This window comes from Choloepus didactylus, chromosome 13 (genome assembly GCF_015220235.1).
Source record: "Choloepus didactylus isolate mChoDid1 chromosome 13, mChoDid1.pri, whole genome shotgun sequence".
NCBI lineage: Eukaryota > Metazoa > Chordata > Mammalia > Pilosa > Megalonychidae > Choloepus > Choloepus didactylus.
Window position 1 is genome coordinate 88,164,747 of NC_051319.1, and position 17,506 is coordinate 88,182,252.

Sequence of the window (17,506 nt, forward strand, 5' to 3'; positions counted from 1 at the left end):
ACCATGGGTCAGGCATGTAAAATAATCGCCATGCATCCTCTGTTTTAATACTCATTATTTTCTAGGTGAGGAAACGGAGTCTTGAAAGTTAAGGTAACTTTCCCCAGGTTAGACAGTTATGGGCATGATTTGACTCAAGTGTCTTGATTCTAAGTCTGACTTTTACCTGTTGCAATATGCCACCCCCCAGCTTCATGTTTCTTCATTCACTCAGCAGATAGAGGTTAAGTGGCAAAGACGTGCTAAGCACTAGGTTGGGCACAGGGATGGTCCACAAACATCCACAAACAGTAGGAAAGTGGGGCCAGGGTAGGTGAGGGCAGGTGGGCCCATGATTCCCCCAGCAGTCTCCTTCAAAAACTCTCCTATATGCACACTTAAATGTGTTTAATCTTAACATCTGCAAGCAAACCTATGATCACTTCTGCCCTGCCCTCAACACAAAACTTAAATGCCGTTTTTTAAATCTTCCCAACATTTTACCTCATTTTATATTCCTGATCTCAGTAATCTCTTTGATTCTTGCCAGGTTTTCTAACCTTCTGTAAAAAAATTTCCAAGTGAAGAATTTATTTTAACTGAACCTTCTTATTTAATAAAGGCATCAGTGGACATGGAAATTTGTCAGCCAAATTTCAATAAAAACCTTTACATAATTGGTGGATGAGTAAAAATTATGTGAATCATGATTCAGTAATATTGGCCAATTATTTTAGGTTTTATCCCATTTGGTTCTACAAATTTTTCAGAGCTATGGTTTTCAACTATGACAGAAACTCAGATTAAGTATAGAAAGGAGACTTATAACCAGTTTATCGATTCATTTTATCACAAAGAATTAAACCAAGATTTTAAACAATAATGAAGTATATTCAATGACATTACTCCCTCTAAAAGTATCATAATAATAAGTTTAGGGACAGCAAAATGTTTGCACATTAATAAACTAATTAATATTAAAAAGTATTTATTTTGTTTTTATTTCATGCTTTTTGACATCTACCTTTGTATGTTTTCTAACACACATATTAGCTCCAATATATTAGAAGTATATAAATTTACCATTACTTAATATATAGTAGTATGTTAAATAACTTATAATTTATAAATATATTTATATTTAGTATAGGCAATTTTTTAAATTGATGGGGTATATTATCAAAAGAATTTAGAGATTGCAGTTCTCAGTTACAAGAGTGAGGTACATGCTCTCAGCCTTCTTTCTGGAATTCAAAGCTGAAAACCACCTTATATTACAGGCTAAGCCCTACATTTGTAGCAATGGTACTTCTGTGTTGACAAGTGCTTCTATTTTTAGATGCTTTTTTAACGCAGCATAATTATAACCTTTGAAATATCCTTAGATATATGTGGAAGCCCAGGCAAAAGTGGTTCATAAAGACAGTTCCCTAGAGGTGCTCACAGTGAATTTCCAAAATACTTCTTGCTCATATATTTAAGCTCAAGCAATTCCAGGTAAGTTCAACCTAGGCTTCTGTATCAGTTTGTGTATATTATGTCCCCCAGAAAAAGCCATGTTCTTTCTTTGATGCAATCTTGTGGGGGCAGACATATTAGTGGGGATTAAGTTCAGACATTTGGATTAGGGTGTTTCCATGAGATGCACCCCACCCAACTGTGGATGATGACTCTGATTGGAAATTTCCATGGAGGTGTTACTCCACCCATTCAGGGTGGGTCTAAATTAAATCACTAGAGCCATATAAATGAGCTGACAAACAGAAGGAACTCAGTGAAGCTGAGAGTGACATTTTGAAGAGGAGCTACAGCCAAGAGGGACACTTTGAAGAATGCACAGAAGTGGAGAGAATAGCTGCAGATGACAGATAGTTTGAAGACGGCGGTTGAAAGCAGACTCTTGCTCCGGAGAAGCTAAGAGAGGACAAATACCCCAAGTTCAACTAAGAGTGACAGTTTTGAGGAATTGCAGCCTAGAGAGGAACGTCCTGGGAAAAAGCCATTTTGAAACCAAAACTTGGAGCAGATGCCAGCCATGTGCCTTTCCAGCTAACAGAGGTTTTCTGGACACCATTGGCCATCCTCCAGTGAAGGTACCCAATTGCTAATGGGTTACCTTGGACACTTATGGCCTTAAGACTGTAACTGTGTAACCAAATAAACCCCTTTGATAAAAGCCAGTCCATCTCTGGTGTTTTGCATTCCGGCAGCATTAGGAAACTAGAACACCTTCTAAAGGAAATCTCTTTTTGAGATTCTAAAATAAACTAATTGTCAACAGAGAAGATCCCTCCTTTCGTAGCCTTCAGCAGCACCTATCCTGCCTCCACCCAGTTTTTTTTGGAAACGGTGGCCGGCTCTCGGATTTACCCAGCTGAGTGCACCAAAATCAGTGTTTATGTGGGCACCAGTTGATTGAAGAGCTGCCTCAAGATCTTTCTGAACTACCCTGAATGCCACCAACTTCACATGGTCATTCTGGGTCCCTACACTTTTTGTAGACCAGAACCAGTTCTCTGATAGAGGAAACCCTGCCTTAAAAAACTGAAATTTCTCACGCTTGAGGTCAAAGGCTCAACAAAGCTCCTGAGATGGTGTCTCTAATGCTGTTCTGAGTGTTTAGCTTGAGTGCATTTCTGATGTGTCTGTAACCAAAAAATTAACAAATGTGTTTTAGTCCACTAATTTATTGTATTTCAGGTACTTTCTAAACATCTAATGTATACAATGTAGTCAAAAGTAAAAACAAGTAACTCTTATAGCTCACTGAACTATAGCCTTGATGTATGTTAACCTTTTCAAGTAGTCAGAAGTCAATAAGTGTAACTATTGTAACTCACTGAACTGTAACCCAGATGCCATGCTTCTTTGATGCTGAAGCTGCTCTGTAAGTACATAATCTTTACCTTGTTACTGGACAGTAATGAGACAACTTATGACTGGCCCAGCTTGTATCCCTTTATCTTGTTTTACAACCCTGAAGTCTGGTGCTCCTGCACATATAACCCTTGATGTTTTTAATGAAGTAACATGAGCCAGCCCAAAATTAACCACCCCAATTCCTAAGCTATCTGGCTAGAACAAGCTAATTCTGACCAGAGTTGGCCTGCCTGGTATGAGCAATACTCAATCCATGCATGCCCAGTAATTAGAATATCTCTCTGTCTTCTCAAACCACTTTGCTTATTATCATAAGCCTGTCTGCCTTTGTTTCAACACTACAAAACACTGAAGTTTTCTCCCTTTTGGGGAGACAGATGTAAGGCCCATGAGCCTTCTGATCTCCTTGCTTTGCACTTGACAATAAACTCTTTCTCTCTCTGAAACCCCAGTGTCACAGAATTGGCTTTTTCGTGTGCATTGAAAAGAGAAACCCCCTCCCCCATTGATTGGTATCACATCTTCAATGGTTTGTGATTATAACAATAAAGTTAGCACTTCTCAAGAATTCACTAGTGCTAACTGCTAAGTACTTTCAATGTATTTTCACGTTTAACCTTATTATAATACTATTATTATCTTCATCTTAAAATGAGGAGACTGGGGCCTAGAGAGGTTAAGTAACCTGGCTGAAGTCACACCTCTAGGAAGTGGAAGATCCAGGATTCACTCAAAGTTTGTGATGAGAGCTGTGCTCTTAGCAGCAATGCTCTTCGTCTTTTCTATGATTTGCTTTTCTGCTTCACTGGTGATTTGCATAATGTGTGCTAATTTAAGGCCAGCTACTTTTCTTCCTTCCTGATTCTTTCTACTTGCAAAATGCCAACAACAACAACAACAAAACAAAGCAAAACAAATAAAAGCCTGTAGATAATTTTTATGCTGTTACCAACAAACTTTTCATTAATCAATTTCTACTTAGAATGTAGAAGGTAATAATATACTTCAAAAGGGATGTGTGATTAAAAACCACTGTTGAGAAAATAAATAGGGAAGTTGTATACTGGAAGAAAATATTTGCAACATGTATATCTGACAAAGGACTCCTATTCAGAGTACATGAGGAACTCCTATAATTCAATAAGACATACAATGCAATTTTAGAAATGGATGAAGGATTTGGACAACTCAGTAAAGAAGATACGTAAATGGCCAATAAATGCATAAAAGTGTTCACATGCTAACTAGTCAAGGAAAAGCAACTTAAAACCATGCTGAAATTTCACTGCACCTACTAAAATGGATAAAATGTAAAATATTGACAAAATAAAATGTTGGAGCAATTGGAACTCTCATAACATTTCTGGTTGAAGTGTAAAATGGAAAAACCATTTTGGAAAACTGGCAGTTTCTTAAAAAGTTTAACATTCATGTACTCTATGACCCAGCAATTCTACTCTTATGTATTTATTCAATAGAAATGAAAACAAATATGCACCAAAAGCTATATAAAAAAATTCATAGAAGTTTTATTCACAATAGCCAAAAACTGAAAAAACTCAGATGTCCATCATTAGGATTATATTCCTACAATGAAATATTATTCAGCAATGAAAAGGAATGACTGCTGATAGATGCAATAACATAAATCATTCTTTAAAAATATACTGAGGATACAGAAGAAGATGGTGGCATAGAGAGGAGTGGAAGCTTGTTTGTCCCCCTGGAACAACTAATAAACAACCAGGAACAACTAGTAAATAATCCAGAATAACTGCGGGGGGACAAATGTGACTGTCCACTCATCATACACCAACCTGAATTGGGAGGAATGCCTGAGATTGCAGCACAAAATCTGTACGTAAAAACTGCAGATCCAAGCCAGGACCCCCTTCCCCCTACAGCCCAAACTGCAAAGCCTTGCAATGCTAGAGAGCAGCACTCTCCGAGCAAGTGAATATAGCTCAGCTGAGCTCCAACTGGGGTTTTAATTAACAAACGTGGACTGCTCAATACAAGAGACAAATCCCCAACAAGCAGACAGAGGCTTTTGGTAATGACTGACCTTGGAAAGCCAGAAGGTGGCAGCAGACTGATGCTGAAGGGAGATTTCTGTCCCTGTTTTGGCTCAGTGGAGAAAGTCTCAGCCATTTTAAGTTCCCAGTGCTCTGACCCAGACAAGGGTAGAGATAGCAGCACAGGCAGAGAGACTATTCAAATGTAAATAAACTCTCCCTAGAGGGTGTATTTTCCCTAAGAGGAAGAAGGTGGTGCCAAGCTCTACTACTCGCCTTCCATTCAAAACCAGACCCCAGAGCCTGGGGGAAAACAGCCACAGGTCACACCTCCTTACACCAGTCTGGAGCTACAGGCTGACAGGCACCACTCATTGGGCGGAGAAGCACAGTGACTTGAGGCCTCATAGGGTGTATCGATCTTCTAAGACACACTCTCAGGGAGACGTGATACTATTGTCTGCTTCTGAGACCTGAGCCTGTTCTGGTCTGAGAAAGCCTGATTGGGGTAACCAAGGAAATCAGATGCTTAGACAACAGAAAACTACAACCTACACTGAGAAAAACGAAGTTATGGCCCAGTCAAAGGAACAAACTTACACTTCAACTGAGATACAGGAATTGAAACAACTAATACTAAATGAATTCAAAAAGTTTAGGGAAGATATGGAAAAGAGATTAAGCATATAATGAAAACACTGGGCATACATAAGGTAGAAATTGAAAGTTCAAAAAAACAACTGGCAGAATCTATGGAAATGAAAGGCACAACACAAGAGAGGAAAGACACAATCGGGACAATCTGCTCAAGAGGCAGAAGAAAACACTCAGGAACTGGAGAACAAGGCACCTGAAAGCCTACACACAAAAGAACAGATAGAGAAAAGAATGGAAAAATATGAGCAACGTCTCCCAGAACTTAAGGACAAAACAAAATGTAGCAATGTACATGTCACTGGTGTCCCAGAAGGAGAAGAGAAGGGGATAAGGGCAGAAGCAATAATAGAGGAAATAATCAAGAAAATTTCCCATCTCTTATGAAAGACATAAAATCATGGATCCAAGAATCACAGCATACCCCAAACAGAATAAATCTGAATAGGCCTATGCCAAGACACTTAATAATCAGATTATCAAACTTCAAAGATAAAGAGAGAATCCTGAAAGTAGCAAGAGAAAAAGTGATCCATCACATACAAAGAAAGCTTGATAAGACTATGTGCAGATTTCTCAATAGAAACCATGGAGGCCCAAAGGAAGTGGTGTGATATATTTAAGATACTGAAAGAGAAAAACCACCAACCAAGAATCCTATGTCTGGCAAAACTGTCCTCCAAATATGAGGGAGAGCTTAAAATATTCTCTAACAGACAATGACAGAGTTTGTGAACAAGATACCTGCTCTACAAGAAACACTAAAGGAAGCACTGCAGACAGAAAGGAAAAGACAGGAGTGAGAGGTTGGGAGCACAATTTTGGGAGGTAGTAGCACAGCAATGTAAGTACACTGAACAAAGATGACTGTGAGCATGTTTGAAAGAGGAAGGTTAGGACCAGTGGGACACCAGAACAAAAGACAAAAGATAAAGACTGGGACTGTAAAACTTAGTGAAACCTAGGGTACTCAACGATTGTAATAAAAGGTACAAATATGTTTTTACACAAGGGAGAACAAATGAATGTCAACATTGCAAGATGTTAAAATTAGGGAGGTATTGGGGGGAAAATACAAGCAATGCAAACTAGAGACTATAATTTAAAAAAATACACACACATACACAGACACACACACACACACACACACACACACACACTCTGAATGGAAGAAGCCAAATGCTAAAGATGACCTATTGCATAATATTGCATAATTCCATTTATATGAAATTTGAAAAACTATTATATGGTGATAAAAATAAGATCAGTAGTTGTTTTTGGGAGGGGGTTGCCTGGGCAAGGATCTGAGAGAACTTTCTGAGTTGATGGAAATATTCTGAGTCCTGATAAGGGTGTGGTCTACACAAGGGTATATGTTTATGAAAACTGAATGAACAGCACATTTAAGATCTGAACATTTCACTGTATGTAACCAATATTTCAATGAATAAAATGGGAGGATTTATTCTTTAATGTAATGTGTGTCCAGAGAAATTATAAATGGAGGTAGTTCTTGCGGTGTTGTTTAGAGAAGGGGGGCGTATTATTCAAATAGAAATATGAGTTGTCAATCAGTCTTTGGTGTGTCCTATATTCGTAATTTCTCAGTGAAGGAGCCTGAGATTGCCTCCAGAGTCCTGGGAATTACAGACAGGAAACAGAAAGAAAAGGGAGGCTCATGCTGTGCCAATAGGACATAGGCAGTTAAAACATGTGGTTTCCCATTTCATTTCCTGTTTTGATTTAATGCTGCACATTTCAATTTCATAGAGTTTAACAAATAACAGTATGATAGGTTTACATTACTACCATGGTACAGGACTCCAGATATAAATGGAGGCAATAAAAATAAATTAACAGTAAATCCTAATGTATAAATGAAGTTTACAAGTACCAGACCTCTGAGGAATTAGTGGAGACAGTTACATCATGAGATTACTTAGAAAATGATATATCTGGGACCATAGGTTAAGGAAAAAACCTTATCTAGAGCAGTATTTTTAATTTATTTTTGAGACACAGAATTTAAACTGTAAATAGAGGCCAAGTCTACTTCATGCCTTGTAGCTAATGGAAAAATAAAGACAATTATACTAAATAAAAAATGAGAATTTTTGTATGTAACAGCATGCAATCAAGATGGTGATAAAGGTGTCTTAAGTGAAAATGTACTCTACTGATTAAAAGGGAAAGCAAGAGAGAACAGAGTTTGTTAAAAAATGTGTCTTCACTGAGGCACAGACAGGGGAACAAATGATTTATTCTTTGACTAGGGGAAATCCAATGACTTGTGTGAAATCATTTAAACCTGTTACTAAATCTGTATTTGTGATTGGCTATGTTTTTCTATCATTTTGACCTTTTAATACTTGTGCCCCCAAACAAAAGTACAACTGTTAACATGGACCAAACTGAAACAAAAAGTCACCATAAAGATCACAATCATGGAAGCTAATTTTATTGATGATTTATTACAAGATTTTCTTGATTCTAAGATGTCATCAATTAATTAACAGATTTCAGGGAAAAAATGAACAAAGAAAAGAAAAAAAAAAACTACTGGATAAATCAATTGTAAAACACATTCCAATTTCAGAATAAGAAAATGCATCTTAGCATCCAGGAACTCTGGCATGCATCTGGTACCCTGGCAAAGGATTTGCATAAAAGTAATTACCTTTGAATCCTCCTTGCCAACCATCCTATCAAATAGGGATTATGTTTCCTATTTTATAATTACTCTAAGAGGAAAGCTGACTTGCCCAGTATCATATAATTAGTAAGTCAAGGTCTACGATTTCAACTGAAATCTTCCTGGCTCCAAAGTACCTGCATTACAGAAGCTGGAACACTGACTACTTGGTATCCCTGCCCTCTCTGGTCTCTGGGTTATAAGACTGAAAGATCTTATTTTGCTCGGTGTCCTGTCTTCAATTATTTCTTACACTCCCTCATGACTTAGTCCTGATCTTTCCAAGTCAGTCTGACTTGGAACAAAATTAAAATAAGAGATGACAAAGATGGATGCATAAGTAAACACTAACAGATAGGAGAGGGTAGAAAGGCCAGCAGATCCTTACAGAATATTCTAAGCCCTCGCAGGCCAACTTGAACTGCTCAGTGCAGACAGCCTTTGTGCTTTAGACGCCACTGAGTAACAATAGACCTGTTCGTGGTCTAGATCCAGTTCACAAGAGGAACAGCAGGGATCTTTGCCCAAATTATCTTAGAAGCTTTAGAACTTCAAAAGCACTTCAGGGATGATCTAGCCCCTCATTATACAGATTACAAAACTGAGGCCCAGAGAGAGACAAAGTGACTCCTCTAAGGTCATATGGGGAATCACTGGTAGATCTAGCAGCAGTCACCAGATTTTCTAATCAGTAATAATATTCATACACATAATCACTGCTGGTTCTTGAGTATTTATTATGTGCCAGGCCCTGTGCTATTACTTAATGTGCAATATTGCACCTAATCTTAACAACAACCCCTTGAGGTTGGTCCCATCATTATTCCTAGTTCGCAGATGAGGAGCCTGAGGCTGACAAAGGTTAATTACTTCACCCAAAGTCATTCGGCTAGTAAGAAGCGAAGCAACAGGTTCAAATCTAAACGTGCATAACCCTTCTCTTACTCTTCCAATTTACAACAGAATCAATTGAGCTAGCTCTCTACTGTTTTTGTCTTTAAGGCATGTCCTCCTTAAATATGTTGACCATATGCAGGGATGGAGATACCCGTATTTGCTGTGCAGATACTGACAGCCACTGATCATGTTTCCATTCCAGTTAGTCCACTAAATTTGCCTACAGAAAATAAACCAAAAATAAAAATATTAACATTTGTTCAAATAACATATCCCTTAGCTAATATGTGTCATTTAATATGTGTCATTAAAAATGTTGGAGAGCTCTCTTTCCCTTCTCCCACCCTCCCTCCCTCCCTTCCTCCCTTCCTGTATCTATCTATCTATCTATTTATCTATCTATCTATCCATCCATCAATCCAATGATGCTAGAAATATTTTTCCCTTTTATTAAAGGCTAAATAGCAACTCCTTTGAGCCAGTGAGTACACTGACTTGGTATTTGTCCTTCTCCTCCTTCCCAATTCTGTCAGTTAATTTCATTAGCTTAAGAAGAACTCATGCCAACAAATGATTTAAAGCAAATAATTTCTCTGTAGGAAGGTATTTAAGGCAAAATAATCAATTTAAGGCAAATATTTCTCCATAGGAATGCTCAATAATTTTCAGTGCAGGCCTGGAAGCCCTCCCTGCCAAGAGAAAGCTAATTTTTTTTTTTTTAAAGGGTGGTGGTATTTCTCAAAACCTCTGTTCTAATTGGCAAGATGCCCACTCCAGAACTTCTCTACTTGATTTTGAATTCACCTAATTTCTACCGTGAGACCTGTTTTAACATTTTCTTTTAAAAATTATCACAGTGACGGAGCATCGGGAAGGCCCTTCAAGGGAGGCCCTAGTATATTACAGCCTAGCACAGGGACAGAAAAACTAAGACACACAGGCAAAATCCTGCCCACCACCTCTTTTGAAAATAAAGTTTCAGAACATATCCATTCCCGTTTGTTTACAGATTGTTTATGGTTGCTTTTGCGCTACAACGGCAGACTTCAGTCTTTGGGACGGAGACTATGCCCCACAATGCCTAGGCTATTTTCTATCTGGCGATTTATAGAAAGAGTTTGCCAACCCCTTACCTAGTGGATCTGCAGTGACTTCCAGGACTTCCCACTGAAGCAGGGGCAGAATGGGTGTCCTCCTTGCCACCTCAAGTATCCTCATTCAATAGCAGTATATACACATTGCCAAAAGGCACATGAAAAGATGCTCAATATCATTACCCAAACCACAGTGAGATACCATTTCATACCCACTAGAATGGCCACTGTTAAAAGAAAAAATAACAAGTGTTGGAGAAAATGTGGAGAAATAGAACACTCATTGTTGGTAGGAATGTAAAACGGCATAGCCAAGGTGGAAACAGTTTGGCGGTTCCTCAGAAAGTTGAGTATACAAGTACCATATCCCTGGCAATCCCACTTCTAGGCATATAGCCAAAAGAATTGAAAGCAGGGCCTCAGACACTTGCATACCAATGTTCATAGTGGCATTGTTCACAATTGCCAAAAGACAGAAGCAACCCAAGTGTCCATCAACCAATGAATGGACAAACAAAATGTGGTATATACATACAATGCAATATTATTCAGCTCTGTGAAGGAATGAAATACTGATACATGCAACAACATGGATAAACCTTGAAGACATCATGAGTGAAATAAGCTAGACACTCAAAGAGACAAGTATTATATGATCTCAATGATATGAAATAATTAGAATAAGCAAATTCATAGAGCCAGGAACTAGAATACAGTTTTACCAGGGACCAGGGTAGGGTAGAAAATGGGGAGTTAATTCTTACTTGGAACAGAGTTTCTGCTTGGCATAATGGAAAAGTCAGTTAATAATAAAATTATAATAATATTCTCTCATCACTTGTAACAAAGGTAGCCTACTTCTGCAAAATGTAAAAATGGAGGTGGTATTTTGGAACTCTGTATTTTCTTCACGATCTTTCTGTAAACCCACAACTTCTCTAATAAAAAATTTAAAACAAAACAAAACAACAGTATAAACTGAATGCCTAGTAGGTGTAAAGCCTGGCCCACCAGGGAAATAAAAAAGTACAAGAACAGTTCCCCGTCTTCAAATTAATATTCAATGGTGAGTCCCCTTTCTATGGGGAGAAGGGATTTCTTATACTCTACCCCATCGCCACCCCCATATTATTCTCTCTGGGAAAAGCATCTCACTGATCCTAGTAACTCTATAATTCTTGATATTTATACAGTATTATGCAGCATACAGAGAGTACCTGTACATAATTTTATTTATTGAATCCACATAATGATTCTATGAAAAGGTGTCATCATCCTCATTTTACAAATGAGGAAATTGAAACACAGTATTGTGTAATAACTTCCCTGAACTAATAAAAGCAAAGCATATCCTCAAAGGAATGAATCATAGCTGTGGAAATTCAGGTACTGTAAAAAACTGTAGGAAGAAGTCAGGTTTTTAGCATTATTTAGTGTAACTATCTTAAGGGGTGAGTGGATCTGGATGATTGTTTTCTTTCCACACTCAGAGTGGGATGGTAACTTGAGTCAAAGGTGGAAATGAACAAAAGTTTCCCTAAGCATGAAACAAAGAATGCTTATCCTACTGTGGGCCAACAAGGGGATCAAGACAGGGCACAAGCAAAGGTGATTCACTAAAAACTATTACTGTGGTAGCTGGAGAGGTGGCTGCAGGCAGGCAGAGAGGTGTCAGCCTCCCGGTCAGCACCCTCAGTCCACACCGACGGCGAGGACCCCTGAGTGAGGGGCACAGAGCCATCACGGCTTCTGGAGGCCTTTGGGTGGCTGCAGGCAGGCACAGAGCCTCCTAGGCAGAGGCTCTTGGCCCCAGGATATCATTATGCTGTTGGGGCACCCCTGCCTCTTCGCCCTCAGTCCCCAACCTTGCTCCTTGGAGCAATGTTTGCTGCCCAGAACCACAAGTGCTGTAGCATCACCACAGAGTGCGGTTTCCGCAAAGAGAGGGCGCAATTGCAGGGTCACAGGAACATTGTACACTCTTTACATTCCACTTCTCACCAAATGTGCCACCACACTGTCTGTTGCTTGAACACCTGGATGTGTTTCTGAATTGCTTTTATATTCCATTCACCAGGATTGTTCCATATGGATGATACAGCCCTGTGCCCGAGATGTTCTGGAGGCCGTTGTTTTTCTTCATCATGAGGGTTATGTCCATGAAAATCTGAAACCACATAACAAATTGTGGATGCAGAGAATGAATGTTTTAAACTCACTGACTTTGGACTTAGCTTCAAAGAAGGCAATCAGGATGTAAAGTATATTCAGATACACGGTATGCTCTCCAGAAGCAAATGTGTGAAATTGCTTGGCCCAGGCTGGCTTGAGTGACTCAGCTGGTGATCTGTGGAGCCTAGGAATCATTTTACTGAAATGTTCTCAGGAATGAAACTGAAGCATACAGTCAGATCACAGGAATGGCAAACAGTTCTGCTATTACTGATCACATACCTGCCAGTAAAGCCGTGGCAATATGGCAATTCCAGCATACTGGAGACCTTATTAAAAGCATGCTTCATGATGATCTGAACAGAAGAATTCCTGCTGAGATTGCATTATGCAGCCCATTCTTTAGCATTCCTTCTATCCTTTCCATAGAAGATTCTGGTACTCCAGTAGGCTCCAGTGCTAAGACTGCTGAATGTGATAGATAATGATTATATTGAGAATGAAGAGGAATATGAAGATGTTGTAGAAATTGTTTTTAAAAGAGGAATGTCAGAAATATGGACCAGTGGTATCTCTCTGCTTGTTCCAAAGGAAAATCCTAGCAGAGGACAAGTCTTTGTAGAGTATATAAACTCTACAAAACTGCACTGGAAAGATATTTGATGAGAAGTTTGTTGTGACTACTTTCTACCCACTGAGTGCCTCTAAGCAGGGATATCTCTATCAAATTTGCTTTAATCAGTAACCTAAGGACTATTTTGTGTTTCTCTGTTTCCATTTCCTGGGTTATTGTATTCCATATACAAATGCAGAAGTACTCCCTTACCATTTGAAGAAGTACTCCTTTACATTTTGTTCATTTATGTAACCCTACCTATTTGCAGCCATTGCCCAAGTAGTGACTGCAATAGCAGATATTTGGCACTGAGTAGAAAAGATCTCTCAACTATACCCTAACAGACATTTGAACATTTCTGTGGGCAACATTTTTTGTGCAGTGAGGCAGGTGCTGCTCTGCAGTATGTAACCCCAAAAGATATTACTTCATGTAATCATGAAGCAAGGATGAATAATATCATCATAATGAATATTTTTAACAAACTTGTTAGGGTTGGTGACATCACTTATAGATTATTCCTTTATGTTTTCAGGTGGTTCTTCCTTATCGTTGATATTCATAGTTGGCACTGAATGCTCTCAAAGATGTTAAGTAATGGTCAAATAGCAATTACCTAACATGATTTTAATTAAAAAAATTCTTTATTAGAGAAGTTGTGGATTTACAGAACAATCATGTATAAAATACAGGATTCACATACACCACTCCACCATGAGCACTTGCATTGGTGTGGAAAATTTGTATCAACTGAAAGTATTTTTTTGTAATTCTACTTTTTTTACAGTAGTTACATTTGTTACAATTGATGAAAGATTATTAAAGTAGCTCTATAATTATTGTCCAGAGTGTACACAGGGATATTTTCCCCCGTATTCCTGATCTATTATTTTTTTTTATGTATGTCTTTATTTTATTACTCATCTACCTGTATACTGGATAAAGGGAGTGTCAGTCACAAGGTTTTTACAATCACATGGTCACATGATAAAAATAATATAGTTATGCAGTCATTATCAAAGATCAAGGCTACTGGATTACAGTTCAACAATTTCTGGTATATCCTTCTGGCTATTTTAATACCCTAGAAACTGAAAAGAAATATCTACATAATGAGTCAGTACTCATAATCATTTGTTAATTCCTAATTTCTCAGTTACACCTCCTTCTCATTTGAGCTTTCTCTCAATCTTCAGGGATATCTGGGCAATGACCATTTTCTTACAGGAAAGAGGTGTCAACCTTATGGGGTAAAGGAATGAACCTGGATGATGTTCTTGGAGAGACTGATACCTGTGGGTTTCAGGGCTTATCTGGCATGAGATCAATCTGGAGGCCTTGTTTCTGAAAAAAACTTACTAAGAAAAACTTTTATTAAGTTTTAGATAGAGCCCAGGGTATTCTTCAGGATTTTCAGGAATACTGTAAGTTGGGGCTTGGCATACTGTGTAATTTGCAATATCTGGCTGAAGCTTGTATAAGAGTAACCTTCAGAATGACCTCACAACTCTATTTGAAATCTCTTAGCCACTGAAAACTTTATTTTGTTTCATTTCTTTTCCCCCTTTTGGTCAAGAAGACATTCTCAATTTCACGAAGCCAGGGCCAGGCTCATCCCTGGGAGTTATGTCCCATGTTGCCAGGGAGACTTACACCCCTGGGAATCATGACCCACATAGGGGGAGGGCAGTGAGTTTACCTGCAGAGTTGTCTTAGAGAGAGAGGCCACATCTGAGCAACAGAAGAGCTTCTCTGGGGGGACTTGAAGGCATAATTATAAGTATGCCTAGCTTTACCATTGCAGAAATAAATTTTATAAGGGAAAACCTCAAGATGGAGGGCTTGGCTTATTAAATTGGGAGTCCTCCATGCTTGAAAGAATATCAGGAATTCCCCAGGTGAGGAAGCTTAATATTTCCACATTTTTTTCCCAGTCTCTCAAGGGGACTTTGCAAATACTTTTTTATTTTCTGCCTAAAATACTATAAATGTATCATGGTCTTACATTAACCTGTACAGAATAACAAGATCTCATTCCCTATTCTAGTTTTCATGTAATTAGGTTGTTTAAATAAACTGACCAGACAGGTTAAATTAGATAGTGTGCTACAAAAAATTTAAATTTTGGACAAAATAAACCTCTCCTCCTGTGGTCTCACACTGAAGTTGAAGTTTTAAAATACAGACAATATCATCCTTTACCCTGTATTCTGATTAACCTTAGTTCTAACCAGAACTGACCTAATTTGTTCTTAACACCAAGTTCTGATTTTTTTAAGAGTATTGTGAATTTATTTTAGGGAGTACTGTCATCCTGAATATTCCTTTAAATAAATTGCAGTCAGCCTATCAACTTTATTTTTTAACTAAGGCTTTTAAAACAGAAAGCTGATGCTTGATTTGGCACATTTTTATGTCTAGTAAGTATGCTTGAGTCAATGTGCAAATGTGAGAAATCAGAGAAAATTTGAGTCTACCTATTTTATGGTGTGAGTTTTGTGAATTAATACATTCTATGCCCAGTTTTCCCCTACCTGATTCATATCTGTAAGATTTAGGATATAAGTTTTCTGAGAGCTGGTTTGCCTGATAGAATGTAAATGACAAAAAAAAGTTCATTCCTGAGAGGCTTAGAACAAACTGTAGTATGGACTGTTTGAGGTTACATTGAAATTTTCTTAAAGTGAATCTAAGAAACAATGGAAAAGTTTTGCTACACATAATTTGTCCCATCCTTCAATCTATTTTAGACTGTGTGTTAGCCGCTGCCCCCCATGCCGGTTTGAAGCTGTTATGTACCCCAGAAAGGCCATGTTCTTTTAATCCAATCTTGGGGATGTGGACTTATTGTGGGTGGGAACTTTGATTAGGTTGTTTCCTTGGAGATGTGACCCACCCAACTGTGGGTGAGACATTTTGATTAGATTATTTCTATGGAGGTGTGACCCCATCCATTCAAGGTGGGTCTTGATTAGTTTACTGGAACCCTTAAGAGATTATAGGGGCTGACACAGACCCAGACTCTTGGAGATGCAGACAGAAAGACATATGAAGATGCTAAGCTAAGAGATGAAGCCCTGAGTCTGCCCCAGAGAAATTCAGAGAGTAACCCCAGATGCTTACAGAGAAATGCCCTGGGAGAAACAAGCAAGGATGCACAGGAGCTGAGAGAGAGGGGCTAAGAGAGACAAAGCCCAGTGACATTTTGGAGAAAGCCATTTTGAAACCAGAACCTGGGAGCAAAGGACCGGCAAGTGCCAGCCACGTGTATTCCAAGCTGACAGAGGTGTTCCAAATGCCCTGGCCTTTCTTCCGTGAAGGTACACTCTTATTGATGCCTTATTTTGGACATCTTTATGGCCTTTGAACTGTAAATTTGTAGTATAAGAAATCTCCTTTACAAAAGTGAATCCCTTTCTGGTATTTTGCATAACAGCAGCTTTAGCAAACTGGAATACCCCCAACTTTTTTTTTTTTTTAAACTGAATCTCCTTTGATGGTTGTAAGTTTTCTTGAAATACAGTTCTACCTACCATGCAGTAATACTGACATGGGTCAAAAAGAAAGAATTAAATGTACTGCAAATGGAAAAGAAAAAAAAATAGACTAAGAGAGGGTAGATGATCAAGGATTCTTTTATTCTTCCTTTCTGTCTCTTTCTCACTCTCCAACATTATTGCTCACCAAATTTCTGCTTCTTTATCCTTAGATGATTTAGAAGCTAGAGGAACAGTATCCCAGGTGGTCTGGCTTTTGACAGAAAGGAGGTTTACAAAAAGCTGTTGATATAATAAGGTAGAAGTAGAAAGGAGGGAAACTCAAAGAACTCTTAAAAGGATTCATAGCAATCTAATGCTTCCCTGAGTAAAGGTTGATGCTGGATGGTTTTATGAATTATAATTCCAAATTCCTTTCACTTTATGGCAGAGTGTCTTTAAAGGTATAAAAATTAGGACACCTTTTTAAAGCACTGATTATACAAAAAATAAAAAAGAAATTGTATAGAGGTTAAGGATTTTTTTCTTATTTCCTTAACTGAATGATTTTTATTTTCTAAGGAAAAAGTCTGTTACATCTTTCCCTGTTAGACACCTCCTCATGTAGTCTTTCACAGTGTGCAACATGCAGGTTACTGAGAGTCCAATTAGAATTTACATTTTAGAGGATGAATTATTTTACCCTATTCAAAAATCACTGTTTTATCATGTTTTTTACAGTTATCAAATTATTCAGGACTCACCCTTAATGTTTATTATAAAGTCAAATTTGGTATAAGGAGGTTTATTTATGAACTGCCAAGAGAACTTGCTACATGGTCCCCAAGGGAAAATTATATAATAATATATAATATGTACCCAATATGTGCCCTTGGAAGGAAGAATTATTATTTTGATTCTTTCAGAAATTGGTCAGTTGGTTTGTTTTCAGATAAAAATTCATGAGAGTAGATCCAGCATTGTGAGAACTAAGCTTTCCTAAAACATGAATGTTTGCATAGATGGCAGCT

General features: G+C 38.1%; 2 pseudogenes; both read left to right on the plus strand.

Annotated features, from left to right (window-relative positions):
* LOC119507780 overlaps window positions 1-11,933 on the plus strand; it is a 119,040-nt pseudogene extending 107,107 nt beyond the window's left edge.
* A 100-nt stretch (window positions 11,934-12,033) lies between these two features.
* LOC119507781 lies at window positions 12,034-13,128 on the plus strand (annotated as a pseudogene).
* Window positions 13,129-17,506: the final 4,378 nt, after the last annotated feature.